At 40.0% G+C, this 25,530-nt stretch overlaps 1 protein-coding gene across 43 annotated transcripts in view; it reads right to left on the bottom strand.

Annotated features, from left to right (window-relative positions):
* Positions 1-25,530, bottom strand: part of LOC116732739 (receptor-type tyrosine-protein phosphatase delta) — a 459,528-nt gene that overhangs the window by 158,438 nt on the left and 275,560 nt on the right. Inside the window, exon 10 of one of the 43 annotated variants that reach the window (XM_032583113.1) lies at positions 2,123-2,184. The exons of 41 other annotated variants lie outside the window; for them this stretch is intronic. The gene's annotated coding sequence lies outside the window, so the exon portion shown is untranslated. Of the gene's footprint in view, positions 1-2,122; positions 2,185-18,887; positions 19,312-25,530 lie in introns of those variants that run through there. One more of the 43 variants, XM_032583116.1, reaches the window with a different exon arrangement.

Genomic DNA, 25,530 nt, shown 5'->3' with positions numbered 1-25,530 from the left:
AGAACATTAGGCAGATTTGACAGTCATCCCATCTCCACCTGCAGCCATTGTAATATATAAACGAACAAAGGAGAGGAAGGAGGATGCAAATGGAGGCCACCTGCTCTGTGAGGCCAATGGGGAATATGGAAGCCTATCAGTATTTACCCTCATCCGACAAGAGTTCATCTAATCTCTCTTCTCTGCTCGCTCCTCTAGCTGTGCTCCCCCGGTGTAAAACAACTCAGGAGACGAAACAACACATCTACTGTAGATGCAGTAGATTCCCAGGGCTCTTTGCTGGATTCGTCCTGTTTGTCCCAGAACAACCAAAGAAATTCTACAGCTTTTACAACTAACTCCAAAACGACCAATAATGAATGACTGATGAATGGACTTCTTAGCTGTGTTACAGAAATGCAGTCGTTGATGACATTTGTTGTCAATAAGGAAAAATCTAAACATGTTAAGGATTGGCAGTAAAACCCAAACAGAATTTATCTCCAAATACTGGCAGTGAGTACTTCAAAACTGAAAAATGTCGGTGCTATATTTGATTCTTATTGATGTTAACTCACAAGAAGAGACACAATATTGAGTTCAGAAGAACGAGACGGGATGAAATTTTAATATTACTTCAAATATCAATTTTATGCTACAAAAATACCTTCATTCTGCACTCCTATTGATTTTGCCACAAATTCAGCAAACTGACAATCTTTCTTTCTTATCTATTTGAAGCACTACATCCTCAGTATAGTGCTTTAACTATCTGCACTACAACATTTACCATTTCCTGGTTGCTATTGACAGGATATACTGTGAATGTAATGTTGAACAGATTTTAAGATTCTTAATTTTGGTTTCTACCAGCTGACCTAGTCTTACATACAGAAAGATTCTCTATTAAACACAAAGCAAAACAAGTATAACCCTATGCCACTGGAATAATAGAGAATGTTGGTCCACTTAAAAGCAAAAATGTATTTAGTCTAACTTATAAAGTTTATTTTGACGGCCAATGTTTTAACATGTGGTACAAAATCTTTAGTTTGTTGCATCTGTTTAGGCATGATATTACTTTTACTTAAACTTAATTTTAAATTGTGATATTTCACATTTTAACATGACTTTTTAGTTTATTGTATTTTGTTTATCCATTTGTATTTTTTACTTATTCTTATATGTAATTCTTGTTATCCACAACACAAAACGTGTTAATTAGTTCTTTGACCTCCTCACAATACAATCACTGTTAAAATTTAGCTGCAGATCAGTTTGCCCAATCACAAATTCACAACCTCATTTAACGATTTTATTCTTCTTTTTCTTATCTGCAGACAAACCGTTTCAGCTGTTTTGTATCAGTTTATTTTGCTTGACAGACATGTTGGACAATTATAGAGATAAATTATCATAAACATACTCAAATCCCTGGTAGTATTGGATTAGACTTTTGTTATGAAGATTTCAAATAACGCCCTACACCCATTTTGATTTCTGTTTGGGTGATCAAAATGAGACACCTCTAGTGATCAAACCAAAACAACAGTGAGCAAACTCCAGTTAGTAGATATTACTTATTGTCGTCACATGCCAACTTCTTCCAACCATTGGTCAGTTGTCGAGGAAGGTATAGACTGACTCATTTTCTGGATGAAACTTTTCTTTAAGCAGATGGCTACCTAACATGTACAAAGTCAGTTACCAGAAAAAATTAAAAATGTTTCGAACACTGCTACCAAACCAGTAGCTGACCTAATCTAATCTCAACCAGCAACTACAGAGGTAGAGCGAGAAATAATAGGAAGGTCATCAGGAAGCAGAGATGTTAAAAGATTGTGTTCTTCAATTTAGCTCCATACAGACTGTAAATAGCTGCAATAGATGGATGGATAGAGGAGCTTCATGACTAACTGTGGGAACTGCAGTCATGAGAAACTGTGATCTGGCTCTCTTTATATCGTGTAAATGTGAGCGCAGCACAGCTTGACTGAACAGGAAAATGGCTTGTGATGAATGCCATTCAAACAAAAACAGAAAGAAAAAAAAGCATCTAAACAGCAGGTCTGCAATGAAATACAGAAATTACAGATCAGCTGTGACTCATGCTCCTCGGTGTTGGGTTTTTTATTAAACTCACTCATTAAGATCAGACCGCATTGTCAGTTTCCTCGGCTCCGAGCGCAAACAGCAAATAACCACCTATAGGGCACAAGAGGCAGAAATCAGCCGCATACAATTTTTTCTTTCTACGCCGAGTCGTTTTCAGCGTTTCACTCCTGACGTCAGGCCTCTTAATGAAGACGGTGGAGCCTTTTTCTCTGCGCAGCCAGTCTAAAGATTTTATTTCACTGCTTCCACAGCTTGCCTTATTTCACTGCGGCTTAATGAGAGTCGTTTGGAATAATAGGCTTCCATTGAACGGAAGGCATCTGCATCCACACAGCCCTAAATGAGTGAGCTAATTTACAAAGATAATCACCTCTCCTGCTGTGCTTTTATGCAGAGATGCTGTAGATTTTTACCCTTGGATTTAATGAAGTCAGAAATTAAATTCAGTCCTCTGGTAAAATGCCAAAAGTGTCACTAAAAATGTGTCTATAGGTCATAAAAGTAAGTGTTATCTGCACAGACATGGCACCTAATTCAGGGATTTAGGATGTTTTCTTAAAAAAACAAAGGTATTTTAAAAAGATTAAGGTTTTTAAATCAAGTTTTACCATACTCTCCGCAGCTATTACCACCCCAGGTAAGGATGAGTAAAATAAATCTTTTGGGCTTCTTTTTTATTCCAGCAGCATGAAGTCATACGGAAAACGTTTAATTTGACCACATTTATTGAGAGTGGGTAATTATTTTCAACAAAATCACTGGCGTCATAACTATTGGAACTCATAAAAATGGCTATAAAGTAAATGTATTTGAAGAATATGTGTAATTTAATCTATAGCAGACCAGAGTATTGAGGCGATGCAAACTATAATATAAGGAGGTATAAGAACAGCACTGAAAATGTTATCATTTTATTACTGTATAAGTGTCATAACACCGTGTGTGACAGAGCACATTTTAACCATTCTTAGCATCTTTTAACATGACTAGCTTTGTTAGCCTAAAGAAAAACTATTTTCCCTTAAAGTTTTACCTCCGAAAGGATAACTGCTCAGTGACAGAGGTTGAGAGGTTGTAAGCTCAAAATAAAAAAAACAGTACAACTTTCCAGCACTCGGTCATGTTATCCGCTAAAAGAATTGCTCTTTCTCGCTTTCCCACAGCCTCAATAAAGACCACAAACATGTTTCAACATCTTGCAGAGAAAAAACAGATTCCTTTCAAATAGTTTCTCACACCTCTGTGATTACAGTAACATCATTTTGAATCCTCACATTACCATCACGTCATCATGAACATGATTCGTCAAATATTTCCTGGTTTGCCCTCTAAACTGTTATTGCATAGATAGTAAAGATACTAAAAAAAGATCTTGTAAAAAGGGGACAAAAGCACTCAGTGTATTTTTCAAAATTCTACAGCCATAAAAGCTGCAATAAATCCAGATATCCTGTATTCAATTCTGTATTCATGTAACTGATTGGAAAATTATTGGATTCTTGAGTTTCTGAGGAGCCAGGCACTCAGGCCAAATCAAACAGCAAATTGTCAGATGCTGGTTCACATCTAATTTCTCAAAATCTCTTTAGGAACTTTTCATCAATAATTTATAAATTCTTGTTTTCCAGCAGTTATGATATGGAACGATATTTCACTTTTAACTTATGTAAGTCACTCTTCAAAATAGGCTGAACAAAACTTGCAACTCAACGAGTAAAGCAGATGTATGTTGATCTTCTTAAATAAGATTGATAGCCACTTGCTTGTTGCTTATTTAAATCTACAGTCATAGCAATGATTGAACAACACATATCTACTAAAACCTATATAACTTTATTATATCAAATTGTGCAAGAACGTGCTAGAAATTTAATTTCTTAGATTACCTTAGATTACAAGAATAATGTTCTTTAATTGTGCTGTTGACAAATCTTTTAGCTCTTAATAAATGATCATTAAACCTATAAAACTGCACATAAATACTTTAAGTAGCAGTCATTCAGTACTACAAAGAAAATTTTAAGTCCGACTTAAACATTCATCCAAATGCAGCAACATGAAAATAACTACCAACACTTTTTTGCCTCCCCAAGAGAAAACAATGAGATTTCTTTGAATGTTGAGGTAATAACGTCCGAGGCACAGTTAAAGATTGAAGATAAACTCTTGTGCCTCCCCCTTTCCTTTTTTTCTCCCTCCTGTTCTTTCCCAGCCAGTGTGTGCGTGAGCGTTTCCGCGGATGACACAAAAGCTGGGGCGTCATGCAGTCACTGCAGATGGTAGATATGAGAACGAAGGGAGAGAGAAATAAAAAAAAAAAAAACGAAAGCATACGGGAAGGGAGGGAGAATCTCTTCTGAAACGACATGGACCATTCTGACAGAGTGAAGCCCTGTCCTGTCAGAACAAATGGGAAAGGTCACACACTGACAGTGTGGTAATGTCCCATTCAATGAACTACACTCTCTGTTATTTAACTTCCCACTTTGGAGTCAGCTAACTTGTCTTAAAAAAAAAAAAAAAAAATGTCATGCCCTTTTATTTCTGTAAAGGTTGCTCTGGAGACAGCCACAAGCAAAAAGAGGGCGAGCTGTTTATCTACGCTTTCCCCGTTTTTCTGTTTTAAGCACTTGGACTTGGTGCAAAACTGTCAGTAATTTGGCAACATTTACAGTACCGCCACCCCTCGCAGCTCCGTTGGAGTGGCTGTTAAAAAATAAAATGTACACAATATGAAAGAAGCAACAGCAGAGGTTAATTCCTTGCAGTGATATGCAGGCTGGCAGTCCAAGCGGAGGAGCAGGACGAGAACAAGGCTAGCTGCTAGCTTTGTCTGTAGATTATCACAATGGATGGCCGGGATGGTGTCCAAATAAACGGCGGAGGGTGGGAAGATGGAAAAGAAGGGATTACATTGTAATGTGTTTTCATGGCTACCAAATGAACCCTCGTATCGACTGTGACACAGCACTGAGGACACACACACACACACCCCTCCAGGACTGTCACAAGAATAAAAAGCAGCCATAGCATAAAGGAAAATTCATTTGAATATTAAAGCTCGAGGGCCACATCCAGCTTTGGCAGCTAAAATGTCATCCAGCTGAATATTATTAATTTTTCAAAAGTGCATTAACTGTCTCATTGGTTTAATAATTCTACAATTAAGGGTGTTGAAAATGACACCTTCCTCTCATAGACCGGAGGCAACCCATCAAAATATGGATGTTTGCAGTTAATTTCTCATTTCAAAGTCTGCATAAATCTCAGTTTCAGCAGCAAACATTGCAGAACGTTTATTTTTACTTCAAGTTTTCTCTCTGATCCTCATCTCAGTTTCAGTACCAGCCATCTTGAACTTTATTTTTCAACTTCCATTTCATTCGTATCAAATAAAGTTTTTAAAACCCTTTCCTTAACCTGGGAAACTGGGCTCATGTTTAATTGCAGGAATTCATGATGTAATCTAATAAGCATGTAATATTAAACTCAGAGAGATGGGAGTGAAGCAACAAAAAGGAGGAGGGCAGAGAAAAGCATTCCTATTCCCGTACAAATTCTCCTTTTCTCACAGTTTAACCCAAGCATACAAAATGATGTGATGGTGTCCAGTTGCAAGGTCTAAAACACTCCTGGAATGTTTCTTTAGGGTACATAGTCATGAGAGAAAACATGCGGAGACAAGGTAGGTGGAGGCAGGGTTGGGATCTAGGATTACAGTGCACTGCACCTGACATCGACTTCCCCTTGACCGCAAGAAGAATTTGATGGAAATTGTTTCAACAAGAGGTCACAGAAGTTCTCATAATTGTGCTCGGACGTAGGCTTTAAATAATCTTAAAAGCAAATTCTTTAAAGCTCAGCTAGGGATGTCTAGGGATTCCTTTTTTCCCCTTGTATTATTGTAAGTGTGGGTTAATCTGTGTCAGCAACTCAAACCCCTAAACCGTGAATGAGTTAGACTAAAACATAAGTTTTAGATAAAAGGCAAGATACATAATCCAATTATAAAATCAATGCAAAAAAATATTTATTGTTTTGTAAGATTCAGAACTATAATTTAATCAATGAAAGAAGGAATAATATAAAAATTTATACTTATACTACATTTTTTTCCCATGCCGAGCCATAAATCTAAAATTTACAATTTTTCCAGTTTCCAAAACTACTTTTAAAAAAAACTACAAACCTTTCTTTGATGTCTTAAAGTCCTTTTAATGAGATGTCTGAGAGATCAAAGTTTTGTCCATTGTGCAGAGCATGAAAAGTAAAGGAGTTCTACGCCTCCTGTTGCTACGTTGAAACAAGTACACCATTTTGCTGTTCATAGTTATAATACTGATTAACTAGCTTTTACAGTTTGGCAACTTGTGATAGTCTAATAAAAAGAATGGTAAGTAAACTAGATAAATGAATCTAATCATCTGTGTTTCAAAATCAAAACACTATATGATACATGTTAAAAATATGACACCAGGAGTAATCCATTTGAAGTTGAAATATTCTTTTGGTTTTACAGCAACAAATGGATTTTAGCGAAACATTAAATAGAAGAACTTCTACCAATGTTTAAATGTACTTGAAAAAATGCTAGGGTTGATGAGATGAGCAAACCAAATTTGATTTTCAATAACTTTGTTTAGGTTGAATTTGGACAGCACCTGTATATAGACCTGTTTCTGGTTTACATACAGAAAAACAAGGCAATGTCGGCAACCTGAAGTAGCCATAAAGAAGTGGTCTCTATGGACATCCAGTGTTTGGATAGATAAAGTCAAACAACAATTGTTTTCATAAAACATTGTAATCCAATATAGATATTTTTCATGTTGGAAAGTTAAATACAAATATAGGCCTCTAAGTACAAACACAAACAGGGGTTGTTTTTAGGGGCGTGGATTTTATCATCACTTTAATTTTAGGCAGGTACTATTCATTTAAGTGTGATTTCGACCACTAGATAGCAGCACAACCTACGCACTTGACCTTCAAACAGCTTCAGCCTCCTTCATAAATCATTTACTACCGTCGTAAATCTTCACATTGAATTTATCATGACGTCAATCCTTGGTATATATGGAGACATGAATAACTTTGTGACTTCATGCGGATTTGTATGTAAAGCGTTTTTATGCGGTCCGTAACTTGGTTCTATATCCGCCATTCTGCATGAACTTCATATTAGCGTAACTTAAGTCTGCTCAACAACTCTGGCTAAAACTGACACTCTATGTTTAACCGCTGCCATCTTCCCTCCCAGCAGATTTGCGAATCTCCACGGCCAAATATAGTTAATTGCTCCTAGGGACTGTAAATGTTGCCAGAATCCCAACTCTGTATTTAATGATCAGCATTAGGTCATTTATCTGTAAATAACCATTCTACATGAATGGTTGTGTTGGAATATACACATCTAAAGATATTGAAGCTATAAATACATAGTGGAGGTGTGAAGGGGTCATGTATGGCATATTCTTTTGGCCTGCCTAAATATAAACAAGTCCCATCTGCATAGTGTTAACTGTAACAGGGTGATGCAACTCTAAGAAACCCCTCTGAAATAGTTCCTAAAATATACATGAAAAGGGATGTGCCAGATGTACCCGGTCTTCTCTGACTGAAGACCCAAACACAATCTTCAATCATCATCCTTAAAATATCCCGACATTGTAATGAAAAAGGAAAAAATAAAAATAACAAAAAGACTCGAGGTGTCAGCATTGCTAGTGTGTCCAAATCAGCAAATGTTTCTATTCTTGTGTAAAATGAAATGTTTCTTTGCAGGTTTTGGCAGGTTGGCGGAAGAGACAGGACAAAAAAAGCTGCAGCTCACATTAATGTCTAATACTCACTCATTACTTTCCCACACAGAGCTATGTTCCCCCTGGGCAAACATTTGCTTTGCAAAACGCATGCATGAAATTCTTGAGACCAGGCTCCCCCATGAGACTCTAAATAATAGATTACCAGCACAGCATCCAGTCGGCACTATAACTTCAGCCCCAACTGTCTGGCCTCATTAGCGTGGGAAGCGTAAAAGATAGCCGGATGCTAGTCCAGGTGAAGGCGCTCATCTCTGGCCTTTGGCACCCTTAAAGAGAATATACGGCGTCTCTCTTTGTGCCGTTCATCCTGTAATCCACAATTGCGCAGCTGAGCTTCCGGAGGCAAATGAATCGTACCAAACAGCAAATAAGGGGGGAGGGAGTTGAGTGAGAAAGTTGCACTACGAGGCATTGACAACAAAGAAAGGAGTTCAAACATGGCAAATTCATACGTGAGCAGTAAAAGATGGCTTGGTTTGGGCTGCATGGGCACAACCAAAGGTGACCTAAGCCATTTTCATCCCCGATTGTTCCCACTTCTCCCCTTTCTAACTGCTCCCTCCCTCCACACTTCCCTTTTTTTTTCGCCCCCTCCCACTGAAGCTCAGTCTTTCTCGCCCTCTCTCCCCATGTCTTCTTCCAAATGGCAGTCATTATACCGGACATGAAAAGTCATTTTAGTTCCGCCTGGCTTCTTCAAAGCGACTCGCTATAATTGCTGATTGAGTGGAGAGAGAATGCCGGGGTTAGGCAGAATTTAAACATTGATTCCTAACCTTGCAGCAATCTGGAAATTTAATTTTGATTTATACAAAGGGGTGGGAGAACATAGGAGGAATAAAGAGGAGAATATATTTACACCAGATTGATGCTAAATCGGTCCACACGCTGTAGTCCCAACTTTACGTCTAAATTTAAACATCTCCCTTTGAACATTTGAAGGGACAGCATGCTTCAATTCTGGCGCGACTTCGGGAAAACACTTCCAAATTATGAAAAATTTGTCCCCTATTAAATGCATTCCTCAGTCGTGAAATTGCTACGAGGCAATGTCACTGCACTTTATAATAGAATTCTTTCCCCTTTGTCAATCCCAATACGAGTTTGGGGAAAATTTAAAAAAATGGACACCAAATGCAAATCTTGAGCTTTGTTTAAAATAATCCTCATTTCGTTCTAGGTTCTGTGCATGCCAATGACAAAAAAACGCTATGCAACTGGTCACAAACGTATTCACATGTTGAACTTGAGCTACAGGTATTCTGGATTATTTGTCTGCCAGCTTTACACATCTACAACATAAAATTCTTAAGACGACTGAGTAACTTATGGCACATCATATGCATTGATTTAAGCTATGTCATTGTAGCACTGACTGTTATGTTTAGGCTATTTGTCCTGCTGGAAGGTAAAACGTGCTCATTCGTTTCATATAATCAAAACAAAGAGCTGCTGCAAGTTTTGAGCTCTGCCAAGATGGTGAGAACATCCAGGAAAAAACATGAGCTACCCTCTCAAGCCTACATACAGAGTTGTCTAGCGGTCCTTTCCCCATTAGGCAGACTGACAGGAATGCAGAAGGATGCCACATGCTACCTATTTTAAAGCTACAAGCTAACACTACCACACTGATATTTGAAAAGGTCAAATTCATGTATTTGTAGCAGTGAAACAGAAAAATTTGCGGACGCAAGGTAACGCTAAATGTTTAAATATTAGCTTCACAGACACATAAGGCCCAGTGTTGGGGTTCTGTCTGTCTGAGATGCGCTTCAAAGCTGCAAATTTCAGAATCCCACAATTCTGTTCTATGGCATGAGTTTAACGCAGGACACTGTTAATCAGTTGACAGCTCAGTGGGCTGTGAAATAATGAAGAAATAAAAACCAGAGCAAGCTAACCTGCTGCTGCTCTTGTTGATATTGTGATAAATTAGCAGAAATATAGAAATCGTACATGGTTGCTGCTGAATACATTTTCATGGAGCAGATTTCTGTTTTCACCGTGGAAAATATGTTTTGAACCTCCAGATCCATGTTTGTTTTGAAATCCTATTTGTTTTGCTAGATGTTTCTTTGTCTGAAAGTTTTAACTTTGTATTAAAAGCAAATTGATAAACAAGTGGAAGCCCAGATTGGCCCAATAAAGCTAAACAGTTGGAATAAAATACAAATAATTTCAATATTAAAATCAATCTATCTAGCTAGCTAGCCCAGTCACATATACATACACGGTTGTAAAATAGTGTAATAGTTTGATGTGTGTGTGAGTGTGTGTGTATGAAACTCTCTGTTTATTTGTAGCCACCAGTCTGGCCAGGCCTGTCTTCTTTGGACTTATCTCTTGCAGCCTTGTATTTTGCACAGCAGGAAGTGTAATTGTTCTTGGAACGGGGCTATCAACCAAAGCCTCCATTTTTGACTTCTTGCTTTGAAGACCTTCATAACACCCCTCTTTTTTTTTCCCTTTCTCCTACCTCTTAGGCTCTAACTGCAAAGTGCCTCTGCACAAAAGTGTTTTAGTAAGTCATTCGCCGTCGATGGAGAATGGGGTAGATGGTTTGAAAATAAAAAACATAGTAGACTCTCCTCACCGTCCATTTCAACTAGCAAAAACCCCCACCCGTCCCTTTTCCAGTCCATGAAACGTAGCTCTCACGTAGTCTCTGGCGAGCAGAAACAAATTCTGAAAACTGTCATACTTTAATTGAAATTCCATCACTTGTGTGGCTGCCATTGTGGAATAATTTGATAAAGCTGTGTGACATGAATACACAGAGCTACCCACCACTTTCATTTCTTTCCCCTGCTTTTAGTTCCTCATTTAGCTGGTTATTCAGATGAACCTCGCCCAATTCTACCCTCAGCCTTTTTAAAAAAAAATAAAATAAGATGATGGAAGATGAGACAATGAAGAGGACATAAAATGAAATACCATTTTGGGATTAGATCGGACTATCACCTTCGTTCCTGCATTGTTTTATCCACAATTATAATCCCATAATTAAAATCCTTCTTATTTAGCCAAGACCAAACTTTTTCAGTGCCCTGAGAGTTGCTATTGTGGGACAATACAAAAAATGGGAGGAGTCAATAAAAGAATTAGAACCCAGTGCCACTGACCCTGATCCAAATCCATACCAGCATACTTGCTCTCTTGCTTATGTCTTCACAACTGGCTACAGGAATTTAGACTCCATCATATGGTCTGAAACCTAATCAGTGACCAATGGGACAGCTGGGACAAAAAAAAGTGGTCCTCTCTGCTTGCTTCCTTGGCTACACAAGACCTGGAGGCAGACCCTAAGGCAGACTAAATTGACTGACACTTGGGCTTCATAATTTAACATGTATGGATGGAAGATTTCACAGATGTTGATGCATGTTATGCAGTGAAGATTTAGAGCATTTTTACAAACTTTTAAGGAAAAAAATATCTTTACCAGAGTTTTAGGGCTTCTCAACTTTTCTAAGCCATAAAAAAGTTTATGTTAAATGTTTGTTATATATGTATACAATGATCTGGTTTTAAATATGGAACCAAAGTAGACAGGTGAACTGGATGGATGGACGGACGGACGGACGGATGAACGAACACTGAAGGCTGGAGAGGTTATTGGATTTATATATATATATCCATCCATCCATCCATCTTCTTCCGCTTATCCGAGGTCGGGTCGCGGGGGTAGCAGCTTCAGAAGGGAGGCCCAGACTTCCCTCTCCCCAGCCACTTCTTCTAGCTCCTCCGGGGGAATCCCGAGGCGTTCCCAGGCCAGCCGAGAGACATAGTCCCTCCAGCGTGTCCTGGGTCTTCCCCGGGGCCTCCTCCCGGTGGGACGTGCCCGGAACACCTCACCAGGGAGGCGTCTAGGAGGCATCCTGACCAGATGCCCGAGCCACCTCAACTGGCTCCTCTCGATGTGAAGGAGCAGCGGCTCTACTCTGAGTCCCTCCCGGATGACTGAGCTTCTCACCCTATCTCTAAGGGAGAGCCCAGCCACCCTACGGAGAAAACCCATTTCGGCCGCTTGTATCCGCGATCTCGTTCTTTCGGTCATGACCCAAAGCTCATGACCATAGATGAGGGTGGGAACGTAGATCGACCGGTAAATCGAGAGCTTCGCTTTTTGGCTCAGCTCTCTCTTCACCACGACGGACCGGTACAGCGCCCGCTTGACAGCAGACGCTGCGCCAATCCGCCTGTCGATCTCCCGCTCCCTTCTTCCCCCATTCGTGAACAAGATCCCGAGATACTTAAACTCCTCCACTTGGGGCAGGACACCCCCCCTGACCCGGAGAAGGCACTCTACCCTTTTCCGGCTCAAGACCATGGCCTCGGATTTGGAGGCACTGATCCTCATCCCGGCCGCGTCACACTCGGCTGCGAACCGCTCCAGCGAGAGCTGCAGATCACGATCTGATGAAGCCAAAAGGACCACATCGTCTGCAAAAAGCAGAGATGAGATCCTAAGGCCACCAAATCGGATCCCCTCAACACCTTGGCTGCGCCTAGAAATTCTGTCCATGAAAGTGATGAACAGAATCGGTGACAAAGGGCAGCCCTGGCGGAGTCCAACTCTCACCGGAAACGAGCCCGACTTACTGCCGGCAATGCGGACCAGACTCTGACACCGGTCATACAGGGACCTGACAGCCCGTATCAAAGGGCCCGGTACCCCATACTCCCGGAGAACCCCCCACAGGGCTCCCCGAGGGACACGGTCGAACGCCTTCTCCAGGTCCACAAAACACATGTAGACTGGTTGGGCGAACTCCCATGCACCCTCCAGGACCCTGCCGAGGGTGTAGAGCTGGTCCAGCGTTCCACGACCAGGACGAAAACCACACTGCTCTTCCTGAATCCGAGGTTCGACTATCCGACGGACCCTCCTCTCCAGGACCCCTGAATAGACCTTGCCAGGGAGGCTTAAGAGTGTGACCCCTCTATAATTGGAGCACACCCTCCGGTCCCCCTTTTTGAACAGGGGGACCACCACCCCAGTCTGCCAATCCAGGGGAACTGCCCCCGATGTCCATGCGACATTGCAGAGTCGCGTCAACCAACACAACCCTACAACATCCAGAGCCTTAAGAAACTCCGGGCGGATCTCATCCACCCCCGGGGCCCTGCCACCGAGGAGCTTTTTAACCACCTCGGCGACCTCGTCCCCAGAGATTGGAGAGCCCAACCCAGAGTCCCCAGGCTCCGCTTCCTCAGTGGAAGGCATGTTGGTGGGATTGAGGAGGTCTTCGAAGTACTCTGCCCACCGGCCCACAACGTCCCGAGTAGAGGTCAGCAGCACACCATCCCCACTATAAACAGTGTTGGTGCTGCACCGCTTCCCCCCCCTGAGACGCCGGATGGTGGACCAGAATCGCCTCGAAGCCGTACGGAAGTCTTTCTCCATGGCCTCTCCAAACTCCTCCCACGCCCGGGTTTTTGCCTCAGCAACCGCCCGAGCCGCATGCCGCTTCGCCCGCCGGTACCCATCAGCTGCTTCCGGAGTCCCACAGGCCAAAAAGGCCCGATAGGACTCCTTCTTCAGCCTGACGGCATCCCTCACCGAAGGTGTCCACCAGCGGGTTCGAGGGTTGCCGCCGCGACAGGCACCGACAACCTTGCGGGCACAGCTCCGATCGGCCGCCTCGACAATGGAGGCACGGAACACGGTCCACTCAGACTCCATGTCCCCCACCTCCTAATATATATATATTATATATATATATATATATATTATATATATATAATATATATATTATATATATATAATATATTATATATATATATTATATATATAATATATATATATTATATATATATAATAAAATGATTATTGTTGGATGGAAAGATGAATGGTCAGATGGCTGAATTAGATAAACAGTGGGAACATTGAACTAAGTCTGAATTTACAAGTACTTCATTCTCCATTTTTCCATATTTGTCTAGGTCTGGAAAAACAAAACAAGTTCCATTCTCTTCTACATGCTTTCAGACTGCAGGACCACCTGAATGTATAGCTCGAGATGTTTTCTTAAAATGATATTATTCAAACATCAACAATGAAGACAAAAGTTTCACATAAGAAACAAGGCAAAGATCGAGTTCAGCCGCAACCTTCTGTTTCTTTCACTGCCCATAATATTTACGCCTCAGCTTTTTTGCCCCGACAGGGTGATGGACAGTAGAGGTTATTTTTGCCTGGGCGTGAAAATAGGCTTTTTATTATTCCAGCCCAGTGGCAACTTGAATATCAATAATAAAAAAGAGCTGCTCACTGTTCCCTCTATGTGTAAAACCAATGCCCCGTAGCGGTGGTTTTTATCAAGCAACCCACCCTTGACGCTAGTTATGCAGTACTAGAGGTTACGGGAGGAAATGCTTGCCAAGTAAATAAATGAGTGAAGCGATTGAACAGAGGATGGGGGAAAACACAGCAGGACCCGGTGCCAAAGTGAACCAAGGGTAAAGTCATGATCACTTCATTATGCCGCGGTGCAGCTCGGTGTTGTGCGAAATCAAACTGCTTTTTCATTTGTCACATTGCATCAGGTTTGGTCCCGGTGAGGTGGGTTTTGTAGTTGGTGGGAGCCCCGCCAGCCCAAACCGCAAAGTCAAGGCAAAAACATCATCTTATTAACCAGAGGAAACTTGACTACATAAGCTCATTCATTAGTACACACGCCTTGTTATCCCTCAATACAGCAGCTAGCAGTCATATTCATCTCCTACATCCAGTCAACCACCCACCCTGCCAAAGAGCGAGTTGGACTGCCATTCAGTAGAAAGCTGTTGAGGGCTACTGCTGGTGCAAAATAAAATACACCCACTGGATTATAGAGGCCAGGCAGTGAAGGGGGTAGGAGGTGCGGGTGGGGGTGGGGTGATTGCTAACAGACCTATTGGCACTCCATCCCCTCCACTTCCAACGCAACGGCGCCTGATAATTGTGGCCTCAGTGTTTGCGTATCCATTTATGTAATGTAAGTGTTGATTTCTCATTCCAACACTTGTAATGGGGGGACCTAGCCTTGAAATTCCTAAAGCAGTGCTCACAAACACACTCTAAAGGACAAAAAAAAAAAAAAAAAGTAATTTCTCTGGCCTTTTTTTCCTTTTCATATTTTCTATTTCTCTGTCCTCTACACTTGAAAGTAAACCAGTGAGTCAGAGCCACTTGGCTGTGCTGCTGAGACAATGGGGCTGTGAGGTGCAGGCACGCTTGGTTGTAAAGAGAGGTCGGCTTTGCTCCTGAGAGGCACGCAAGTGTAAAAAAAATATGTAAAAACGAGCTTTCAGAAGTTAACCAATAAAATGTAACAAGTTGTCTACATTTATTTAATGAAAATATAATTAGGTTATTGCTAAGTATAAAAAAACAATATGCAACTATGACATCAACAGATTTCAAACACAAAAACCTACACAACTAAATTATTTACATATTATCTAATTATGTTTGCTAGTTTTGTCTTTCACAGTTTATGATTAAAGCATAAAACATTAGTGGAAAAAAGAAACTATGACTCTATTCCACCACGGCAGCATATTGGGCTTTTGGACTAACTGAAATTGGTTCCAAACTTTTAAAATGTACTTTTATGAGGCAACATGTAAACCTTTTCCCTGATTTGATGTTCAGTACTAACACAAATGATCATTGCCCCAGGGTTAAGAAGCATGGCTTGATAGTGTGACCTAAACTTACTAGTAAATTGGGCTCAACTAGACTAAGCTAGTTAAACCTGGGATTCTTGCCAAAAAAGTGTGTCATTAGCAACAACTGCCACAGAGCTTGGAGGCTTTGTTTGTTAGCAAAGTTAGAATTAGAACTGTTACTCAACTACTTAAAGTTGGAAACATTGTTTTATAATCTGTTCTAACAAGAAGGCCTGTAAACAGTTTCCCAGTCAACCTCAGCTAATGTGTGCCATTCAAAAGCAACGACTACAACAGGGTTAAAGACTCCAGATGAATACCAAGTTTGACTTTAGCATTTTAGGGCTATTTCTAAACTACCTACTAGTTATTGAACATATTCTCAAAAATAATTTGTTTCTGCTTTGTTATAAAAACTTACTTTTTTTCTAGAATTTAACCAGTACATCCAATATGTTTACAAACTAAAATCTCTCATTTATATTTAAATTGTAATAGTTTATCACTCTCAAAAATTGTTTTCTCTTCTAGGTGCTGTATGAAAAAGCGGACTGGGGGATGAGGAGGGCGTTAATGGAATCACAATGAGGTACAAGTATAAAAACGTACAGGTAGGACATTTCCTTTCAAACACATACATTTTGTTTTTGGTTTAAAGGCTTGGATCCTCTAACATGACTCTTCTCCAAAAAAAACCTGATAAACTGAGGTTAAAACATTCTCATAATCATTAATTATTAATTTCTCTCTTCATTGTGTTTTATTTGTTTGAGTTCAACTGAAGGTCTCTACCTAAGGATATTGTTTTACTTTGGAAAACAACAAAAGGCAAAGAAGGGTCGACTGCATAAACATGTCAGCACCACTGCTTCTTTTTGATGACTGGACCACTTCCTTCCTTCAGCGACTCGGGCAGAGCACCGCCTCAGTGCACTCTCCTCCTTTTGCACCAGCAAAATAAGAAATCGAACAACTGCGGCGCAGCGTTAATTTGCCTTGTGTCAAAATTTGGGCAGCCGTTGCTAATTGTTTTGGGTCAGGAGAGTGCAAAGCGTTTGTCGAAAGACGTTGACTGCAGAGGGAGGGCACTGGAGTGCTTACTGGCTTCCAACCTGGAAGCACCTGAACAAACACAAATACGCACCGATTTGCATGTTTATAACAAACATCCATCACTTTTCCACACTCCAGCCTTAATCACTATCTTCTGATCACTCCATAAGATAAACCATGCACTGGCTCTCCAATAATTATATTTAAAATAATGTGACAGTACTACTGAAATCAAACCACCTTTAATAGCAATTCATAAAAGCAGTTAATCAAAAACTCAATTATGTTGAATTTCACAACATAATTCAACATATAAGATTTTTTTTTAAAAAGCAGCAATAACCTAAAGTCAGGGTTTTATTTCCTGTGTGTATGTGTAGGAGAAATGTGGACTGATAATGTGTTAAGCTGTTCCCATTGAATGAAAAATGTCAGTTTTATTTAGGTCTCCTTTGAATGTCTTCTGTCAAACCAACAGCATAAACATTATGTAGCGTTAACCCTATCTTTGGCGTTATGTTCAAGATCGTCGAAACCCAAATTAAGTCAGAACCCGATGATTGTTAAAAGTGTAATTAACCCTAAACATAATTCTTATTGCTCATGACGATAGAACAAATCTGTTCCCTTTGCCAGGAAGTGTCTTAAGAACGTAGCCAGATACAACCCTAAGCAGTTTAATGAAAATTTGGAAACCTTTAATATTGTCTCTCATATTTAAAACAATAAGACAACAAGGCCCTAAAGCACTTCCAACCATTTAGTTGTTTGCCATCAGGTGGGTCTCACTGGATGGAGAGAGGGGCGGAAGAAGTGGGTGGGACTGGTGATTGTTTTCCTCATCTTTCTTTTATTGTTTTTGTACAAAATGAGCTATGCACCACTGTATCTGATCCACAGAGGCTGAAAGAAACATACCTGAATAAGAAACTAATAGTTTTAGAAAAATGATGAACTAACCTAAACTGAAACATGTTGTAGAGAAGAATTTTAAAAAATGCTTTAAGGCACCACTGTGTGTAAACAAAAAATTCTGAATATAATTCTCTAAGACAATTGTATAAAAAAGGAGTTGGGGGATAATAATAATAATAATAATAAACACTAAAAAGGGTTGGGTTTTTTTAACCACTGTAGGAGAAACAGATAAAAATGCCACACTAAAACAAATTGGAACATTTGTGAGCTTGGATAATTTGTTTTTAATTACACAGCAGTGTGTGGAGCACACAAAAACACTGACAAAAATAAAAATGTTATAACATTAATGAAATCAAATCAAAAATATGCTGAGATAAGATAAAGTAAAATTTTAAAGAGTAGTGATAAAGGAGGACATTAAAAAGCTAAAACTTCCCCCAGCCCCCTTTAAGTACTTATATTTTCTTTGTGTTCAACAAATAAAACATCCATTCATGCATATTTGACAGAAATATTTGAGCATTTTGCTGAAGACCTTTTGCTTAGTTATTACTTTTAGACCGTAGACTTAAAAAAATGGCTTTGTATCTCGTCTTGTGTTGATTTTTCCTCATATTAGTGCCTTAAAACATCCAGTTTAAGGGCTTGTAAAAGCTCCTACTGCATCCTCCTCTGTCTGGGAAGAATGAGTCCCCTAGTGGCTCAACAGGCGCACTGAGCACAGGTGCTCTGCGCTTCTACTGGAAATAAGAAAGAGAAAAAAACATCCTCTATCACCTGATTGACAGGACAGCACTTCATTTGCGTGACTGACCGACTCTGCGTCACCTTTAACTTTAAACATCCCCCCCGTCCCTTCCCTCCTCAGCCAAAACAAAAATAAAACGCATTCTATAATAAGCCATCTCTTTTTTTTCCTCTCCTCTATTTTGGACGTGGGGATCTCTGGAGAGTTGCAGGAATGCGCTTTGAAAAATTCTTCACAATCCAGCCGCATGCAGAGAAGAGTCTTGTGCAACTTTAAAAGGATGCGGTGTATGAACTGTATGTGCATGACAGCTTTAAAAATAACACGTCCCCTTGTCTATTTCAGATATTTTTGATGACATTATGCAAAGATAAATAGTTGCGTGCCAATATGAAATGGGATAAAAAATGACTCGTGAATAGAAAAACGGGCGCATTTATATAGAAACAGTGGTTAAAAGAGGAAACAAGTGGTTTCTAATAAACTGGACACAAAAAAGATCACTAAAACAGCATGTGCAAGCCTGATGGACAGATTAAAGCACTGTCAACACACCTGAAATCACTGCAGCACTCACACAGTCCCCTTACCTTAGCACCATTTTGCGGTCACTTTCAAACTTGTTCTCCGCTCTTTTTATGAATGTTTTTCTTGGCTTTTCTTTAGAGAGTTCTTTTCTTCTTTTTGTTTTACATCCAGCAACGCGAGTCGGGTAAAAACAAACAAACAAAAAAAAAAAAACACATAGAGAATAATTAAAGGTGGGGGTTTAAAAAAAAAAAAAAGAGAGAGAGAAAGAATCCGCTGTCAGGTTTTTCTTCTTGCTGTTTTTCCACGTTTTTCCGTCTCTTTTCCCACTGGAGTCGTCCGCGACCAAAGCGCTGGAAATCACGTCTGGTTTATTCCCTCTGCTGGAGGGTGTCGCTCATCGGGTCTTCATTGTGTTGGACGTGGCGAGACTGTGGTTGTGTTTGGAGAGCCGCGGTGCGACTGCCTGCCTCCTTCAGCCTCTCTCCCTCCTTCACTCTCTCTCTCTCTCTCTCTTCCGAACACGAACCACGCTCGGTCCGCCTGTAACGTGCGCGTGTGTGTTTGACTGTTTGACGGGCTGGGGGTGACGTAAGTCCGCGAGGTCCCGGTCCGCGCGAGACACCACACCACCAACACCAAGCACCCCGAGAATTCCTATGCAGGAATGCGCACTTGTACATGATTAGATTTGGACGGAACAGAGGAGGCGGCCAAGTGGGAGTGCGCGCGCGCTTTCCGTGTCTCCGTGTTTATGCAGGTCTGACCTCCTAATTGTCAGACCGAAGGGGTCTTGAAAAGTATTCACACCCCTTCAACTCCTTTACGTTTCTATCGCGCGGCAACCACAAACTTCAACTATGACAAATATGAACAGTGCAGCATGCAATTGTTTTCAGCTCTCATTACCCGAAAGAGTGTTTGGGGTAACAAAAAATAAATAAAAAAAATAACACTCTCAAATTCTGTACTTGTTTTTATAATAATTTTCATTAATGTTTTATGTAGTTTTGGTGCAGTTTTCATATGTAAATATAGGCCAGTTGTTATAGTTTCAGTCAAAAAAAATGAACAGAAAATGAAATGTTGGAGACATTTGGGTGTCCCTTGCAACATATTGGTTTGGTGTCCCCTCAATTTCTTAAGACTGCACACACCACCTTAAACATATTGGACAACACCCTGATGACTGACTTTAGGGTTAAACACATAGGACAGCTTTCAGCAATAATTTAATGGTGGACTGCCTTTTTCGTTGTTTCATATATCGCAATATAACATCCAAATAAATACTGTATTAGGATTTGTGTCAAAACCATACACAATATTTTTTGTTGTATTTGATGTTTAGACATGTTTAAATCTTTGTCCAATTCCCTAGCATGGCAAAATATACTCTCATGGTCTCTATGTGTGGACAAATAGACAAAAGTGTTCCAGACAAAGAGGACAGCATGAGTTCCATGTGTAAGTAATGTGAATAATTTGAGTATCTGATGAAAATTTACCCGCACTGTGCATTTCTTTTTTTTAAAGGCATAGTTTGTAGAAGAGATGCCAGTTATCACTAAAAATGGTTACTGTATTTTCCGCACTATAAGGCGCATCGCATTATAAGGCGCACCTTCAATGAATGGCCTATTTTAAAACTTTTTTCATATATAAGGCGCACCGCATTATAAGGCGCATAGAATAGACGCTACAGTAGAGGCTGGGGTTACGTTATGCATCCATTAGATGGAACTGTGCTAAAGGGAATGTCAACAAAATAGTCAGATAGGTCAGTCAAACTTTATTAATAGATTACAAACCAGCATTCTGAAAACTCAGTTCATTCCCAAAATGAATAAACAGCTGTTTTATTATTTTCCCCGAGGTAAAGGAAAGTGACGTGGTATTTTCGTGACAGTTTATCTTTCAACAACAGCAAGGTATAACATATAGTGGAGGGGAACTTTTCCTCGATTCAATAAACACGTAAAAAACAGTCTGATACTGTTACGGTAAATCAAACGTTAGTGCGATCACAATATATATCCACTTCCGCACCACTGATTCGTTCATGTTAAATTCTCTCGCTGCTGCTCTATTCCCGTGTTTTACTGCGTGACTGATCGCCTTGAGCTTAAACTCTGCGTCGTAAGCGTGTCTCTTAATAGGAGCCATTTTGGGGTCCTTACACAAAACCCAGCGTGCACCGCGCGCTTCTTCTTCTACGGGGGAAAATGAAGTCAGCGGCTGCTTACCGTAGTTGCGAGACCTGTTGTGGCTCAATATTGGTCCATATATAAGGCGCATCGGATTATAAGGCACACTGTCGGCTTTTGAAAAAATTGAAGGTTTTTAGGTGCGCCTTATAGTGCGGAAAATATGGTACAATAAAAAAAAAAAAAAACATATATATATATTTTACCTACATAAAAAAAACAACATTTATTTTGAGGGTTTGTACCAGCTACCCTCCAGCAAGTGGTGACCTAAATGACTGGCTACAAGGTCAATCCCCAGAGGCTCTTTCTGTGTTTTAATCTTAGTATGAATCCAGTTGTTCTGTGAAGGCCTCAGATGTTTTTGTTATTGGAACATTCGTGAACAAATCATGACGAGCAAGGAGCACAGCAGACAGGTCAGGTCTGTGGATAAGTTCAGAGTAAGGATAGATAATGAAACAATGTTCCAAGCAGAAACACCAGAAGGTTGTCAAAGCTTCCAGACAGACTATAAGAAGAATGAAATCTTTTAGAGTGCAGATGATGCCCTTGAAGACATTTCTGATTCTAAGGTAGCAATAGAAAACTTCTATGGTGAGAGAAGGAATTGAAGACCTTCCTGATAAGGAAGCTGGTCCTAGGATGCCTCCTCCTGTATTTATTGTATTTATGTTTGTCTGTTTTTACTTTAGTTGACAGCCTGGGTAGTTTGCTAGTTCATTCAGGATTCACCAGTATCCTCTGAGGATCTTTAGACTGTGATAATTCAGAGAAATATGCATATAGAGACTGACTATTCAGATTTTACACATTAAAGCATCAAACCTTTACAATGTCAGGGAACAATGATAAACACAGGAAGAAAGCACCTGCAATGCATTTATCTATCAGCTAGATGTTCACAGTTTTTTTTTCCAGAAATCCCTCATGCAGAGGAAGCTGGTAAACAGACTTCCAATGGTCAGATGGGTGTCACTCCATTAAAAACGCCCTCTCCTACATTAAGGTCACCATAAACCCATCAGTAAAAGCGACAGGCACATTGAAAACCCCTGCAGGGACAGGGTATTGATTATGTTGTCAGGCTGAACGTAAATGTGCGTGCTTGTCTGTTCAGGAGGCATTTCATCTACCGTTTTACTTTTTCCATCAATAGCATTGCTTTTAGATTTTGGGAACCCGTTCTGCTTTGTGTACTCCAAGGTCAGCCTGTTCAGCCGTAAACTCATATTTCGGTTTGTAATGGGTAAACATTTTATGCAATGTCCTGAAGATGGGATTTATACATGTCATGAACACTAAACAGACATAATGTTGAGCAACACTTGGGATGATGGAGCTCTTGATAACACAGGGAAAAGCATGGTCTCTCTGATGTGTTAGTGGGGAAAAATAACAACAATGGCCCTGGGAGACAGATTCCTATGACCAATTGTGTTTTTATGGCAGCAGCTCAAACCCCTTGATGAACAACCCAGCCCCGAAGACACAAAGATCTAGAATCTCACAGAAAGAGGAACTTTGAGAGACTTCTGAAGACAGCAGATCTTTTTCTTACACAGAGTAAGTTATGTCAGGTATCTGACTGGGTAACTCTGATAGGGATTTATGACTGCAAATTACACAAGCTCCATTTCCTGAGGGTAGAACTTGATAGTCTCCACAAGTTCAGGAGAAATGTTTGGTTTTGAGACAATGGACAATGAAGATACTTAATGGAATTACTGTTTTGTGAACTATTGCCCTTTATCTGTAGGAGAGAAAAACAGAAGTGGGAGAGAGTAAGTTCACAACAGCCTTCCACTTCCTTGATTTTATTTTATGCTAGCGTTGGTAAAGAGTTTAAGGTTCCTGCCTGCCGTGGCTAACTTCAGAGCTAAATGCAATAGGCATTCTTATCACCAAAAGACGATAAGACCCAAAAATTAACTTGAGGGACAGTAGGAAGAGGGAGAGTTTCCTTCTGGCCAGGAAACTCTCTGGTATGTGCAGGAATGAGCTAAAGATGCATTTGAATGGAAGAGTATCTTGGTTTCTCTCCTGGATAAATTGACATATGGATGAATGGATGGATGGGTGGATGGATGAAGGGAGGAAGGGACAGAAGGATGGAGTGTTTAATAAGCTGTAGGACACTGATGCTAGGCTGGTATAATGTAAGGGAGGAGTGTTTTTCCATTCGTTGTTCTGCATGTTTACATTTAAACACACATGGAGGTCATGCAAAGTGTATCCCTGACTGACAATCACTATGTAAATATGATTCAAATGTAGCAACTGATGCCAAAGGTTATCAATATGCATTTGCTTTGGATGAATAATGTAGGCAAATCTTTTGATGCACTGTGTACCTGCCCACACATCCAGTCTTTGGAGGTTATACTGACTTCATAGAGCTAATTAGTGCAATATTTTCACACTTCTTTGAAACTATGTTAATTTCTTTTTTTTTTTCCCAGCTCACGTTATTATTTTTCAAAAGAGAGAAAGAAACAATGAAGGTAATTGGCTGACAGATTATTTAAATGTAATTTTGAGTAATGAGGTCAGGCTGTATTAACACTTAAAAAATTTGCTTTTTACCAAAATCAGAATGAAGTGTAAATGTTGATTCTTTTCTGTCTTGTGTCCTATTAAAATGTTAAGGCATAAGTTTCCTTCCAAAAGAAAAGAAAAACCCTCCAACATTTGCATAATTGGTCATTTCTTCCTGTGGCTTTCAGCTAAAGGATCTTTGGAAATCACCTTTCTATTGCTAAAATACTCATTTCTGTTTTTTTTCCATTGGCGCAAATGTCACAAAGATCATTTTTAAAAATTGTTTTACTACTAAGCTTAATAGTATGTGTTGAAACAGAACTACCATGTGTGAATAATTTATACATCACAGGTTCATGAATAAAGTTTGAAAAATGGGTAGATATCTGGTATGAAAAGCAGCCAGAGAAAAACTTTGAAAGACCATCAGAAAACTCAAAGAAACTGTAATCAAAAGCACTTTATGAGATTAAAAGAAAGCCTGGCTCCTGTGAATAATCTTCATAGCTTTAAGCAAAGTGCTTCACGTTTAGTCTGCTTAAAGAGGTACTCTGTAATGCTAGTCAGCTGAATCTACAGTAAAGGTTATCACAGGCTCAGACTGGATTTTGTTGCTCAATAGACTGGAGGTCGCTTTCTCAAACCAACAACTGCCGTATGGGTCTGAGTGAGGACTGCTACTGTGTAGAGTTTTCCCTTCTTTCTTTCTCCACAAGTTGAACTGCAGACGTAACAATGCAGTCCTTTTGTAATTCTGGATCAAAACGGACAACGCCACTTTTTATTTCAAACTGACAGAGGAGAAAAATACAATATGTTTCACTGTCAATCTTCCAAAGGCCTGGGGTGCGCACGCCTTCTCACCCTTGACAAGTTCCTGGCACGTTACAAATGACTGTCAGTCAAGTCATTACTCTCAACTCTGTGACCCAAAGACGACGCCATATGTAATAAAAAGAGGGGCAACTTATCTGAATCAAAAAACAGGAATTGTTGCTTTCAGCTCCCAACACCTCATAGTTGCTGTATTTATAGCCCATTACCTCCCCTCCCCAACCCTGATCAAGTAAACCAGTCATCGTAAAATTAATTTCCCCCATCAAGCGAGACTCATGCTCCTTGGGATAACAATCTATCTTAAGAGGATAAATCTAATCCAACGTGTTGAGACGGATGGAGATTGACTTGTTTATGGCCGTTGCCCAAGCAGTCAAGGGAAGGAAAAAGGGGGGAGTTAAGCGCAACAAATGTCAAGGTGATCTTAGATATATCTTGAAGGCACAAAAAATATAGGCCAACACCCAATGCTAGTGCTTCACTGAGATATCCAATACTTCCACTTTTCTTGGAATCTGTCCATTGTGATTGATAGCCAAACATGCAGTCATACTCTCATGAGCAATTAAGAGTGAGCCAGAACTGGAAGACTTCACCGCCTCAAACTGAGGCAGGCTCAAAATGAGCTTTTACTTGTGTTACACTGATTGCTATAACTGTGTTCAAGACTGACAAGAAGTACTGGTCAGAAGCCAGACTAAGCTTTACACAATTACTTAAGGCATCCAGTAACTGTGCATGTATGTATGTATCACTTACTGACCCACATACCTGAAGACGTCATATTCATTTCAAACACCCCCCCAAAGCAAACATGTTCAAATCCTTTTGGAAGACAGAGTATTAGGTTAACCCCTCTTATCCTTCCCAATGACTCCACTGGAGAATTTCCTAAACTTGTACAAGAAAGAACTTGCTGCAATTAATCAGGTATTATTAAAGTAGTCTTGACTCAAAAAGAAGAAGATTATACCTTACAGTGTGTATTTAGAGTGCCTTGTACTTCTTAACATAAAAATATTTATGTTTTAATGTTACAACCCCAAACCTCAATGTATTTTATTGGGATTGTATGTGACAGACGGAAACTAAATAGTTTTTAATTGCGAAGCAGAAGGAA

The sequence above is a fragment of the Xiphophorus hellerii genome, chromosome 14 (genome assembly GCF_003331165.1).
Source record: "Xiphophorus hellerii strain 12219 chromosome 14, Xiphophorus_hellerii-4.1, whole genome shotgun sequence".
NCBI lineage: Eukaryota > Metazoa > Chordata > Actinopteri > Cyprinodontiformes > Poeciliidae > Xiphophorus > Xiphophorus hellerii.
This window is presented reverse-complemented; position numbering and strand designations above follow the sequence as displayed.